Source organism: Lactuca serriola, chromosome 2 (assembly GCF_051521515.1).
Source record: "Lactuca serriola cultivar US96UC23 chromosome 2, Lser_US96UC23_V15, whole genome shotgun sequence".
NCBI lineage: Eukaryota > Viridiplantae > Streptophyta > Magnoliopsida > Asterales > Asteraceae > Lactuca > Lactuca serriola.
The window spans coordinates 85140551-85153266 of NC_136409.1; the positions used below are offsets into that span (position 1 = coordinate 85140551).

Here is a 12716-nt window from a genome sequence, read left to right on the forward strand (position 1 = left end):
GTTCGATTCAGAGATACATGCGGCGATAGATCGGGAATTATTTCTTGGGGATTTCATGATCCTCTCAAGATGTGGATCGTGCTAAGAAAGAGTGGCCACTCTGAGTTTTACAGAGATAGTCATGATTTCAACTCATGGACTAGGGTCGATCCGACAGAATTGTCACGAGCTCCTTTTTCAAATCTCACAAACAATCCACAGGCAACCCAGTTTAAGCACTTCCTTGAAGATCAGGTTAAAAAAGGGTTTCCTGCCATGAAAACTGCTGAGTCCATTATGTTGGAGCATCCTGATATTATTGATCCTAAAACTGACAAACCTCTGCAAATTATGATGTGGCCTGCAACCAAGCAGGTTAAACAATTCCCTATGCTTCAGAACTATCAAGACAGATCTCTAGGCTCAATGGAGTGTTGGGTTTTCGATGAGATTACATTAACAACTGTAATCAAGCTCAAGAATGGATGCATCCGACTCTATAACCGAAGAGATTTGTTACAATTCCACAAGTGGGACATTCATGACCTAAGCAATTTTCAGATATTGGTTGCGCATGATACTTTTGAGGATGCTGCGAAGTTATATACGACCATGGTGACTGAGATTCTTAATAAGCAAATGTGGAATGGGGCGATGGGGCAACTGGACATTATGGTAGTCAATAAGGGTTAACTTCAAGCTAGCACCAAACCAATGGGGAGATTGAAAGGCCCAATTAGTGGTTTGGTCTAGGCTTTGCATTGTAATAGTGGTTTTGTATAGATAGAGTATTTTGGTAGGTTTGGAGGCTGTTTACGGTATTGCAATGAGTTTACGGCCGTACACTCCTTTTGGTCGTAGTTTTCTATATATATATATAGAGGGTTAGCCAGTTGTGTTTAGTTGTTGATGCCTAGTTGTTCGCGATAATATATCGAGTTGTACCAGACGTTTTCAGCAATAGAACGTGTGCAAGCTTGATTTCTTTTCTCTTATTCTCTTATTATCGTTTCTATGATTGTGTTTGCTATTGATCATTGGTAAGATCCATTCTCAGGACCTTACAATATATATATATATATATATATATATATATATATATATACACACACACACACACATAGAGAGAGAGAGAGAGAATGAGAAAGAATCATTAATTTTATTAAAATATGAGAACTGAAGGAGAAACGTTAGATTAAAATTATAAATGGTTTAGATTATTTATGGCATAATTATAACTATCATTATGTTGAATGTTATATGAACTAACCACCATTTAGAATCCATGGTCCTCTCCGACAAACATTACCTCATCAGTTGATCGCCTTTCTCATCGCCCTTGTTCGTTTCCATTGGCCAACCTTGTTTCCGGTCAGATTTATAGAAATAGATTAAAAAAACGAACTCTAGTCGCTGTAACGATGGAATTCATTACAACGTATTGATATTCGCACAATACATGTTTAGATTTTTCATTTTAGTTTGTAATTGATCTCTATTAGAGCATATTTTCGTGTAAAATTTCATACGTATGATTTAATTTAATTTAATATATTTGATATGATTCTCTCTATAAATTTTTATATGCTTTCTATAACGTTTCTCCATGCTCTGTATGGGTTGGAGTATTCAAATTGGTCGGACTTCATTGTAGTTTTTCTGGAGAGTGAAAGTGGAAGGTGAAATAATTGATGAAAACTATCATATATATATATATATATATATATATATATATATATATATATATAACATGGTGAAAATATATATTAGAATTACATAGGTTGTTTATTTACATACTATTCTGGGTTTTGTAGTCTTTTCTGGCACTACAAAGAGATCAAAAAATTCACGAATCATTTGCATACTTCCCATTATTGAATAAGAAAAACCTGACACAGATTCCAGCTCAGCAGTTGGAAATTCAATCTCATGTGGTTGAAAGTTGTGGAGTATAAACTCCATAGAAACTATACTCATGAAATATTTTTGCATCTTCCATCTATAAATAAAAATAAGTAATGAACTAACTCACCATCAACTGTATTTCATCCTTCAAAGCTATTTTGCTTCTTTTGTCTGTTAATCGCAATGTTTAACTTTAAATTTTAGATACTTTATTGTTGTTACGAATCTATGTCCAAAGAACAAACAAATTTTAAGCACTAATGTTGACTATACATGACAATTTGATCAAACAAAAACATTTAAATGAAAAAAAGCGTAAAATAAAACTAAGTCCAAGTTGCCTGATGTTTCTATCAACAAAATTAATCCAAAAATTAGATAAACCACCTCACAACCATTTATCAATATGCAATATCTATATCGTAAATGGCAAAAAATAAATAACATGGATTCAAGTATAGCATAACACCACAAAGGAAAATAATATTTATAAAAAAATCAATTACATGAAGATATAGAACCCGGATTGTACCTTTCGATAGTCAACTTCAAAGTAACCTAATTGATGTTTGCCTGTTAATTAAGTTAGCATGTCGGGTCCATATTAGTCTCACTTCTTAACTTCAAACGAAGTTGATCTGCCACCTTTAAACCAATACCAACCTGAAACATACATACCAAAGACGTAAATACAAACTTATTATCAAACATTTTTTTAGAATAAATGTGAAAATACTAAATAATGACGTCTTTTACTTAAAAATAGCAAGATTTTTCCAATTTTCAATTTTGACTCTATATGTCCTTCCCTGAATGACCAATACTGAACAATTCAATAAAACCACATATTAGTGAACAAATTCTTCCAAAAGACTGCAGCAACTCAATTCATTTGCAAAAGAAAATAACCACACAGGGGATCAATCTAAAAGAAAATCTAAAGTTCCACCATGTAAGTACATCAATCTGATCACCTATACCACCTGAAGGCAAGTGATAGAACATAAAATTTGATTAAGTAAATAGGACTGAAACCATAATTGTAAGTTTGATTCAACTTTACCAAGTAGAAACATTGTTGACCAGATTTTTCATTGAGGATTTTTGTCAAGCAGCTGGTGTTTAAAGAAAAAAAAGCCCAAAAAACATAAAGCTATATTCCACAATTGAATTCTTATTCTAATAACAAAGGTCAAATCCAAATAAAAAGTAAATTACCAAAACAAATCGTGGAAGTAAGAATGAAAAACTCACCTGTCTCTTAATCATGCCAAAAGGAAAGGAAGTTCATGGATAGGTGTTGCTCTGATTAGTCTAAGAAGTATTCTTGATGTTTCATCTCCATCTTGAAGCCCCGTCAATGGCTGAGTCAGAGTTGGTTGCCACCTGTTTTCTTCTCCATGCTTATAGCTAAATAAAACGATGAAATTTCTATTTAAATTGAGGAGAAATTGGAAGCAGAGAGGAGAAATCAGAAGCAGAGAGAAAGGCACCTGATTTGATTTCACAGAATAGAAGTGAAAGCGTATACACGAAGGTGGTCTTTGTTGACAGGGAAGACAAAGAGGGAATGAGCGTTGGGGTTCTCTGTCTATCGCCTCCAATTGTTTCCTTTTTCTCTTTCTGCCATACCGCCTCAGATTGCTTCGATTTCAAAATCCAGACCCAAGTCACCCTGGGTTTTTTTCAATCAAAAGCCACACAGACGGAACTAAAGTTCCCTAAAAACCCCTAATCTCATAAAATTAGGGCAACATAGAGCCAACTGTAGGATTGTTGATCGGATATCAAAAGGAAGACGTGAAGAATCAGAATCAGAGAGTCAACAGAGTTTCAAGGAACAATACATCGACGCCTATGATGGTTCTTGTTCGTCTTCCTGGTCATCGGTGTACCCTTCTGGAAGGCAGGTGAAATAGAAATAAAGAAGAAAAGATAAGGGGTATCGAGTGGAGGGTAAAGGAGCATTTAGCTTTTCTCGATTTTTGTTGGATAATATCTATGGCAGTGACGGTGTAGCAAGTGACTAGGTGAGGGAGGTGGTGGAGGGATCAAATCAGGCCTACTTAAAAATTTAGGCGTAAGGGAAAAATCTTCAGCCTGTAAAAGATACGTGCCAAAACTGGAAAATGACAGAAAGAAGGGACTGTTGTTGACAAAAGCTGAAAATTATGTGGCCAAAATCATAAACAGTAAGACTTTACTGATCTTAAGTGTCCTCTTAATTTATTATATATTGATGTGAATTATGAGCATTTGATTTGGCATGCGGAATTAAAGAACACAAAGAACATGGTGATTTTGGTGATAAAAGATGTATTCGATTATAGGAATGAGTACAAAAAGGGATCTAGATCTAGTTTACATAAATATCCCACTCACTAGTCATAACGAACTACATCTCTCAAGCACACCTCTACAACTGGTATGAATCCACCTTATATAAAGGTGTTTACATGTCACTCACTCTCTCACAAACACACACACTATCTCTCTCTCTCTCTCTCTATCTATCTATCTATCTGTCCCTCATGTCACAAGGCTACTCTACAACATGCAAGTGGGTCTACAAGAGTCAAACCACTACAAAGTCATACATGGATAACTTTGCATCCCAACATTCTCCTCCTCAAAGTTAGGAATTTTTGTCCCACTTCAAATCTTCCAAAATCAAGCAACTTCACGAACCGACCCTCAAACGTGACACATGTAGAGATGAACTTCAAATCTTCAATTCTTCAATGATTTTGTCAATCTGGGTTCTAGTGTGTGATACCATACAAACCGAGCATCAAATGATAATTAGGAGTATCCAAATCTCCAAAAAAATACCCAATATTTGAGCATGATTGCACACTCCAAAAATCTTCAATAAATCCAAACCCATCATGAACCGAGAAAACCCAAATCACTTCCGAATCTTCAACTGAATCATTTCATAAACTTCGTTGCTCAAGGTTATTTCGGTCTTCAAGTCCGCGTAATATAAAAAAGTTCAACTTTCGAATTTCCATATCTAAATCGCTCCTCCTTTTTAATCAAAAAATGATTATAAAAGCAAAAAAAGAATGAGAAAGCGCTCAATTGAAAATTTTCTATCCAAAACTCCCCCTTAACACATGACATAAAAATTTTGCTTAAATCCAGAAAACCCAAAAAATATTCAATTTTCAAATTTGTTCATGGACCGCCTTTGACAAAATTTCACAAATTTGGGTAGAAATTGTCTATTTCGAAATTCTGCAGCGGCCCGATGTGCCCAAAACAGCCCTAGATGCGAAACACGCCCCCAATTGCAAAGTTGGGCATAAAGTGTTAATTCACATTAACTGTAGGGGTCTGTTTCGAAAAATCCTCCACTTCTCAGAATTTTTAGCCAAATTTTGAAGTTGAATAAATTTTGCCAATATTTCAAAAAATCAGGGATTCGAAACAAAAAGTCTGCATTTAACACAAACTTTTATCCCCATTTTGAATGTGGACCTTTTCTGTCACTTCTTTGAAAGTTAGAGGGTTCAAATCGACATGTTTTGTTTCTTCTTCATTTCACTTCGAAACCAGATAGATCCGTGACCATGTCGATACCCAATCGATCCTCACAACCAAGCTTTCGAAATCGATATCCAAATCAATTCACCAATATCGATTCCTTCAATGTCGACTCGAGAAATTTATTGTCGGTTCATGTTCAAACCTTCCTAGTCCTTACTCCCATTTCACAGCTTCAAAATCAAACATTCAAACTGACCATTTCGACATCATATGTGAACTTGACTTTAATCCCAATCCAATCTTAGATGCGAATGACCCATATCAACACCTTATATGTGAACATATTTTGAGCTCTAATCCAATTAACTAATTTTGAATCCTTGTCAACCGTCAATCCAAAGCTTTCTATAGAGAAACTCCAAATCCAGTCGTCTTCATATACGAACTCAATTGAGACCCAGAAGCAAAATCGAAGATTAAACCTTTGATAACAACCTTCAAAATTGAGTTCTAATGTAACATCCCATAAATTTCAACCAAAAATTTTATTTTTAAATAATAATTACAAAACCATTTGTCTAAAAACAACCATAGTATCAACTCATATCAAATCCAAAGTATCAATAGTAAAAACATGTCATGATAAAACAACATCAGAGTAACAATCCCAAATATCTCCAGTGCGGAAAATATAGTGTGATGTGTTGCGATCATACAAACACTTTTCCCTTCAAAGAGGAAGTACCTGAAACCAAGACTAAAAGCCTTAAGCACAAAACTTAGTGAGTTTCCCCATCATAGCACATAATCACATACTACCAGGCAAATCTGTGACAACCTGAAAGATTTGGATCAAACAAGGTCTAGATTGTAGCCTTGTGCAAGTGAATTTACAATATAACCTTGTTACAATAAAACTTTGAAAGCCATAAGGACATTAGTGGCATGTGTATGTATATAAGTTCATATATATATATATATATATATATATATATATATATATATATATATAATGGAAATCATATTTATAACAAGCTCTTGAAAGTAAACAAACTATAACAAGTTAAGATAAATCAAATAGTTGAAACATAAATCTTAAACCATACCTTGCTTTACAATATTAAGCATAGGACCCCACCCAATTAATGATTTGGATTGCCCAAGGCCGAAAACACAATGCTTAGGAAGTACTAAGACTGAAATCAACACCATGCAAGCCCATTAAGGCCAAAAACACAAGCTAAAAGTGGCTAGAACCGAAATCACAAGCCTAGGACATACCTAGGCCAAAATCAAACAAGTCTAGGCCGAAATCACTTGGGATTTCGGCCATATAAAGGGAATTCAAGGGATTTCGGTCTAAGGGAAATAAAAGGATCAGATAGTTGACTTTTGTGATAAGATGCTTCATCATTTTCCCATGCAAAGTATTAACGAACAGTATCCCACATATTACCTGTGACATCCCTATTTTCACGGCCAGAAAAGACCGATTTTTTGGTTATGCTTTATAAAAATCAAAGTACCTCTTTTAATAAAATTGTTGTGGAATTTGTTCTCAGTAAAACATGATAAATATGTTATCAAGTCATTTCCGAAGAAAAGTATTTTTATTCATTTTAAAACATTTGGGATGTCATCGTTAATACAGAAACATAAGATAAATAGAACTTACATTCATTATCACTAGTGATTTATATCTCCTTAATCTCTCAGTGTAATGTCACTTCATATCAACCCCTGTGATATAAATAAACTGAGTGGGTCAGGTTGGGAAAAACCCAGTGAGTACATAGGGTTTTCAACCCACAATAATATAATTGTCATGTTTAATCTTCTAACAACTAATCAACCCAATTACCCATCCTCATTATCTTCTTTACTCTTAAGGATCTACCCTAAGAATCAGCTATTCCTCGTTCATTTATTCTCAAGGATTATCCTAAGGAATAGGTACGAAGTCCATCGTTGTCAATGACAGAGCTTTCAAGCATAGCTACTAATTTTATCACTTAGGCACAGCTGCCAGAATTTTGACATTCTTTATGAGGTGCATTTGACGGTATTGTCCTTTAGGCGTGGCTGCCAGGGTTATCTCGTTTAATAACAATATCGTTTTCGAGAGTCCACTCGCAATACATGTCAATGGCTTTTTAGAGTACATCGGTGAACACATTGTTCACAACACCTAAAGGTTGCGAGCGTGCTAGTGCTCCAATGGATTGTCTAGAATAGTCTGTGGTTGTCATCCATACTCTTCTAGATGATGGGACCAACATTTGGGAAAAAGGCTTCTCACATCGTCCACCTCTCACCCTTACCTCATGGTATCACCTCTCAACTTACCGTCCAACTCATATTTCATCTACCCATGTTTTACCCAATTTATTATATAGATATAAATACATATACAGTTTAAATCATATAAACTTGTATAAATTCGTTCATCCGGAATAGATAGCAAGTATACAGATAATATGCACACACAGCACATAGTTTATATAAAATACTTCATATATATGTGTAAGATGAAAGTAACTATGCATTCACAGCATGTAATTTATATTAAATACTTCATATCTATGTGTAAGATGAAAGGGACCATGCACTCACTTGTTAAAGTAATGATTCCAAACTCGGGCTGTGCTTCGCTTTTAACGATTCTATTTTCCTTTGACGAAACCTAGCATTATTATCGCTAATCTTTAGACTAATATTCACCAAGACTAATTAATAATCTTTCTATTATTACTATTATATAAGCACGAAACAATATTTCTCAACCACTATATATAGACAGGGGCTAGACATAAAACACCGGAGGGCAACACATTTTGGTATATAGCATTTCTTAAATCCAACAACCCTATGCAACCCTTTAAACCAGATTCCCCGTACTGCGAGTGGTTAAAAAGATATTATAAAGACACTTATATAACTCATAATTATAGCCTAAATACTTATTATAAGTTTCTAATAACACTACTATATGAAAACATAAGCTATACTAAAAATAGGTTAGGCGTAGCTCAATTACAGTGGGTTTTTCTCAAAACCGAGATCCGCTGGAGTAGCGTTCCCGAGCCGAAAGGCACTTCTTCTCGGAGCCGTCGGGCACTCTGGGGCTTCCGCCTCGTGCTAGGGAGGTTCCTAGGCTTTTCGGGGGTTTCGGGGCTAGAGAGACGTTCTAGAGAGAGGGGGAAGTGATGTAATAGTCTAGGTTAACCCTTGTAACTCTTTTTGAAGTATTAATGATGAAATATTTGAGTATTATGTGAATTATGTGTTTATTTTCTTAATTATTATAATTTAATGAATTAAGAATCTAATAAACGTCAAAATTAAAGTATAAGATAAGCTCGATATATTTGCATAAAGATGTAGTGGTCGAAACAACGATTCCGAAGATATAAAGAATGCCGAAATCCGAGTTATAACGAAGAAGTTATGACCTGTCGAAGTTTCGCGACAGAACCGACATCGCTGAATGACGTAAAAAGTGAAATTTACGTTAGAGTAATATTTAGCCTTAGTGATCTAAACTAAAGTCGTACAGTTCGTTAAACCGAGAGCGTGCATAAAAAGAACGCCCAAATCTGACTTCGTATGAGAAAGTTATGATTTTTCGAAGTTTTGACTTAGCAGTATGCAGGCCGAATACTCGATTTGAGATCGAGCGGTTTTTAGCCGAAACAATCTACACGGGAATTAAAGATCTCGTTGTTAGTAGCGAAACGATGAAAAGTTAGGCGAGAACGGACGTCGAACGAAGAAGTTATGAATTTATAACGAAGTTTTCCTGTCCGGGCCTACTAAAAATAATTAATAAAAATAAAGTCAAAATTAGCCGATGGAGTCCAAAAGAAAGTTGTAGAGCGTAGTCTCACCTACGCGTGGATATAAAGAACGTCGAAAACGGAGCTCGTATGCGAAAGTTATGCAATTTAGAAGTTTAACGAGTCAAATTACGCCGAGCGAAATTTGAGTACGCCCAGCGTACTCAGAAGGGTGCAAGTTGCCTGACCAATACTCGAGTGCCACCAATTGATGCATGCAGTGACGTCAAAGTACGCCCATCGTAAATTGAAATTACGCCCAGCATAATCCCAGACCCACCAGCAAATAAATAGAAACCGAGATCAACCATTTTCTTTTGTTCAAACTGTTTCTTCTCTGTAGTTTTTGCCTCGATATCATTCCCGAGCCCCGAAACAAGATCTGAAGCCCCGAGGATCCCGAAGAGCGTTATTCCCGAGCCGAAGCTCTGCCCGCGAGGAGTCCGATTTTTGTGAAGATCTTCCAGATCTATCGTAGTATACTACTACTGCAAGTCGTAGTGCTGTCCGATCATCTTCTGATCAAGTGAGTGCGTAGCTACTTTCTTCCAACACATTATTACGAAGTATTTTATATAAAATACGTGATATGTGTATATATTTTGTTGTTATATGTGTGAATGTATATCCACTCTCTTCTATCTCATAGATCTGATTTATTCTCTATGAAATATGTGTTATGTGTGTGTGCCTCATGTGTTATGTGGAATATGTATTGATTAAAGCATATTATACAGGTTTTAAACTATGTATAAAAATGTATATTTTTATCTACTAATATGTTGGGTAGAACATGGGTAGATAGTTGGTGTGTAATAAACAGATGAGAGGCCTCGATGTTGTTTTGATTTAGTCATCTAGTGGAGTTTAGATGACGACCACAGACTTTTCTAGACAGTCTTGTGGAACACTAGCAGGCTCACCACCTGTAGGTGTTAATGAACTTGGGTGTTCATTCGTTGTACTCCATCCCCCCATGGTTGCCTTATTTGACATATATTGCCGGGAAACCCCCGAAAGCATGTGTTGTCGCCCAGATGAAATATTCTTAGACTAGGTCCCTTGTGTTAGTTATTTTAGGGACATAAAGTGAGAACAACGGGAATGGGTAATTGGGTTATTGTTGGTTGGTGAAATTAAATATAATTATTTATTGTGGGTCGAAAACCCTATATGCTCACCAGTTTCTTTGTATTACAGGAAGTGGCGCGAGGGCATAAGATGGATAATCATCAAGTTGTTTTGTTTACAAGTCTGTATATGTATATATTTGTTGAATGACTTGTAATGTTATCGTTTATGCTTTATGGTCTGTATCGGAACATGACATCCCGGGTTTTGATTATGAAAGGAAATTATATTTCTTCATGAAATGTTTTGATAAAAATCTATTTCATCATGTTTTGTTTTTGGGAACAAATTCCGCATCTCTTTAAAATCAAAAGGATTTACTCTGAAAATGTTTAAAAGGCATAAATGAAACTGGTCTTTTTTGGCCGAGATTTTGGGGATGTCACAGTTGGTATCAGTGCATTAGTTTAAGCGAACTAGGAATTTGTAGGATATCTAGACTTAAACTTAAAATGCTAAGCGAAATTTTGAGATGTGTGTCTATGATATTTTAGACACGAGCACTAGTTTATTTTAGGAAAATTGCCTAAAATGCTTTTATGTGCTAAATGTTATATGTTTGCCATATATGATATCATTTGTTCGGATCTATGGTATGTTGCCGACCGGATCTGGAAACCTTATATGTGTAGGATTCTAAGCATACGTCTATGATATTAGAACTAGCATGTAAACGTTTCGGAGTGATAAGGATGATTTGAATATCTATCGTGAATGAGGATCTAATTTCACCTTATTCAATGTGTAGATCAAAATGGTGAGAACAAGAAGTGGAGTTGGAAATGCTGATGAAAACAAGAATCAACCACCAGTGATTGAGCAAATACTTGTCGTAGCATCAACACCTGAGCCAATAACAATGGCTGGTGTACAATTGATGATTCAAACGATGTTGGATCGTCAAATGGAGGAGACTAGGCGGTTGATTCAACAAAATCGTGAAGAACTGTCAATTCAAGTGGAAGAGCGCGAGTTGAATGAAGGGCACTCGGAAGGCGGAAACTTCAGTGGGTCTGTTGGTCAAGCCAACCCACCGATAGTTAGGCAAAACAACCATGATGGAAGGAATGATGGAATGGTATGCAAGTACAAAGACTTTCTAACTTGCAAACCATCGACCTTCAATGGAAAGGAGGATCCGATTGGAGTTATGGATTAGATCTCAGAAATGGAGTTAGCCTTCATGACTTGTGGCTGCAGAGGCAAGTTGCAGACTATCTACGCAATGTGTCAGTTCCGAGGTGGATCCGTTCGATGGTGGAACACTCTAGGAAAGACTTTAAGCCCTAATGAGCCACTGCAGTTGTCATGGGCAGAATTCTTGGTGCAGTTCAAGCGCAAGTTCTGCTCGGCTCAAAATCTATTGGAGTTAGAGAATAAGTTTTTGGCATTGATGAAAGGCAGCATGTCATTTGATGAATACACAAACGCTTTCACCGATAAGATGGAGTTTGCTTTGCACATCGTGTCAGATGAGCTGACAGAGGTTGACCGATACGCAAAAGGACTTCCATGGGAGTATGCAGTGCCAGTGCGTCAGGTACTTACTCTAGAGGCAGCTATTTGGGCTGCCAAGTCTGTTGAGGACATGATCAAAGGAAGGACCGCCGACAAGGTTGAAGTTGGCAAAAAGAGAAAAATTGAAGGAACTTCAAGTTCCATTAAGAAAAGTAAAATTTTGAAGTCAAATTCGAAGAAGTTTGGAGGAAAGGGAGGCGAGGCGAAATGGTGTGATAAGTGTAAGAAAAAGCACTATGGGAAATGTAGTGAGGATGTAACCTGCTACAAGTGCGGAAAAATTGGGCATTTTGCCAATGAGTGTCCGAAAAACAAAAGGATGTGTTTTGGTTTTAATGAAGAGGGGCACATTTTGAAAGACTGTCCGAAGAAGAAGGAGGCAGCGAAGCCCAACATCCCACCAAAGCCGAAGGCGAGAGCCTTCCAGATGACACTTGAGGCTGCGAAAGATGAAGCTGATGTCGCTTCAGGTACCTTTCTTGTTAAAAAATTACCTGCTCAAATTTTGTTTGATTCTAGAGCCAACTACTCCTTTATTGCCATGAGTTTGGTAGAAAACTAGCTTTGCCTGTTGATAGACTAGATAATGCTTTATTAGTCGAAGTTGCTAGTGGCAAGTTCGTACCTGTTGGCCATCATATGAAAAACATTTTAATCGACCTTAATGGGAATAAGTTTCACGTGGAATTATTGCCTATCGAACTGAATGGTTTCAACATCGTTCTGGGAATGGATTGGCTTAGCGCCAATGATGCTGAAATTTTATGCAAGAAGTAGATAGTTAAAGTAAACCTGCCTGGGAAAGATTCGTTTATGGTGTATGGGGAGAAAAGCAGAGTGAATTCTGGTATCATT

At 36.4% G+C, this 12716-nt stretch overlaps 1 long non-coding RNA gene across 1 annotated transcript; it reads right to left on the minus strand.

Annotated features, from left to right (window-relative positions):
- Positions 1–2228: 2228 nt before the first annotated feature.
- LOC145090361 (uncharacterized) lies at positions 2229–3866 on the minus strand. Its single transcript, XR_013701516.1, has 3 exons — positions 3378–3866; positions 3139–3294; positions 2229–2547 (listed from the first exon to the last, which is right to left on the minus strand). It is a non-coding gene; the product is annotated as an uncharacterized LOC145090361 (long non-coding RNA).
- Positions 3867–12716: the final 8850 nt, after the last annotated feature.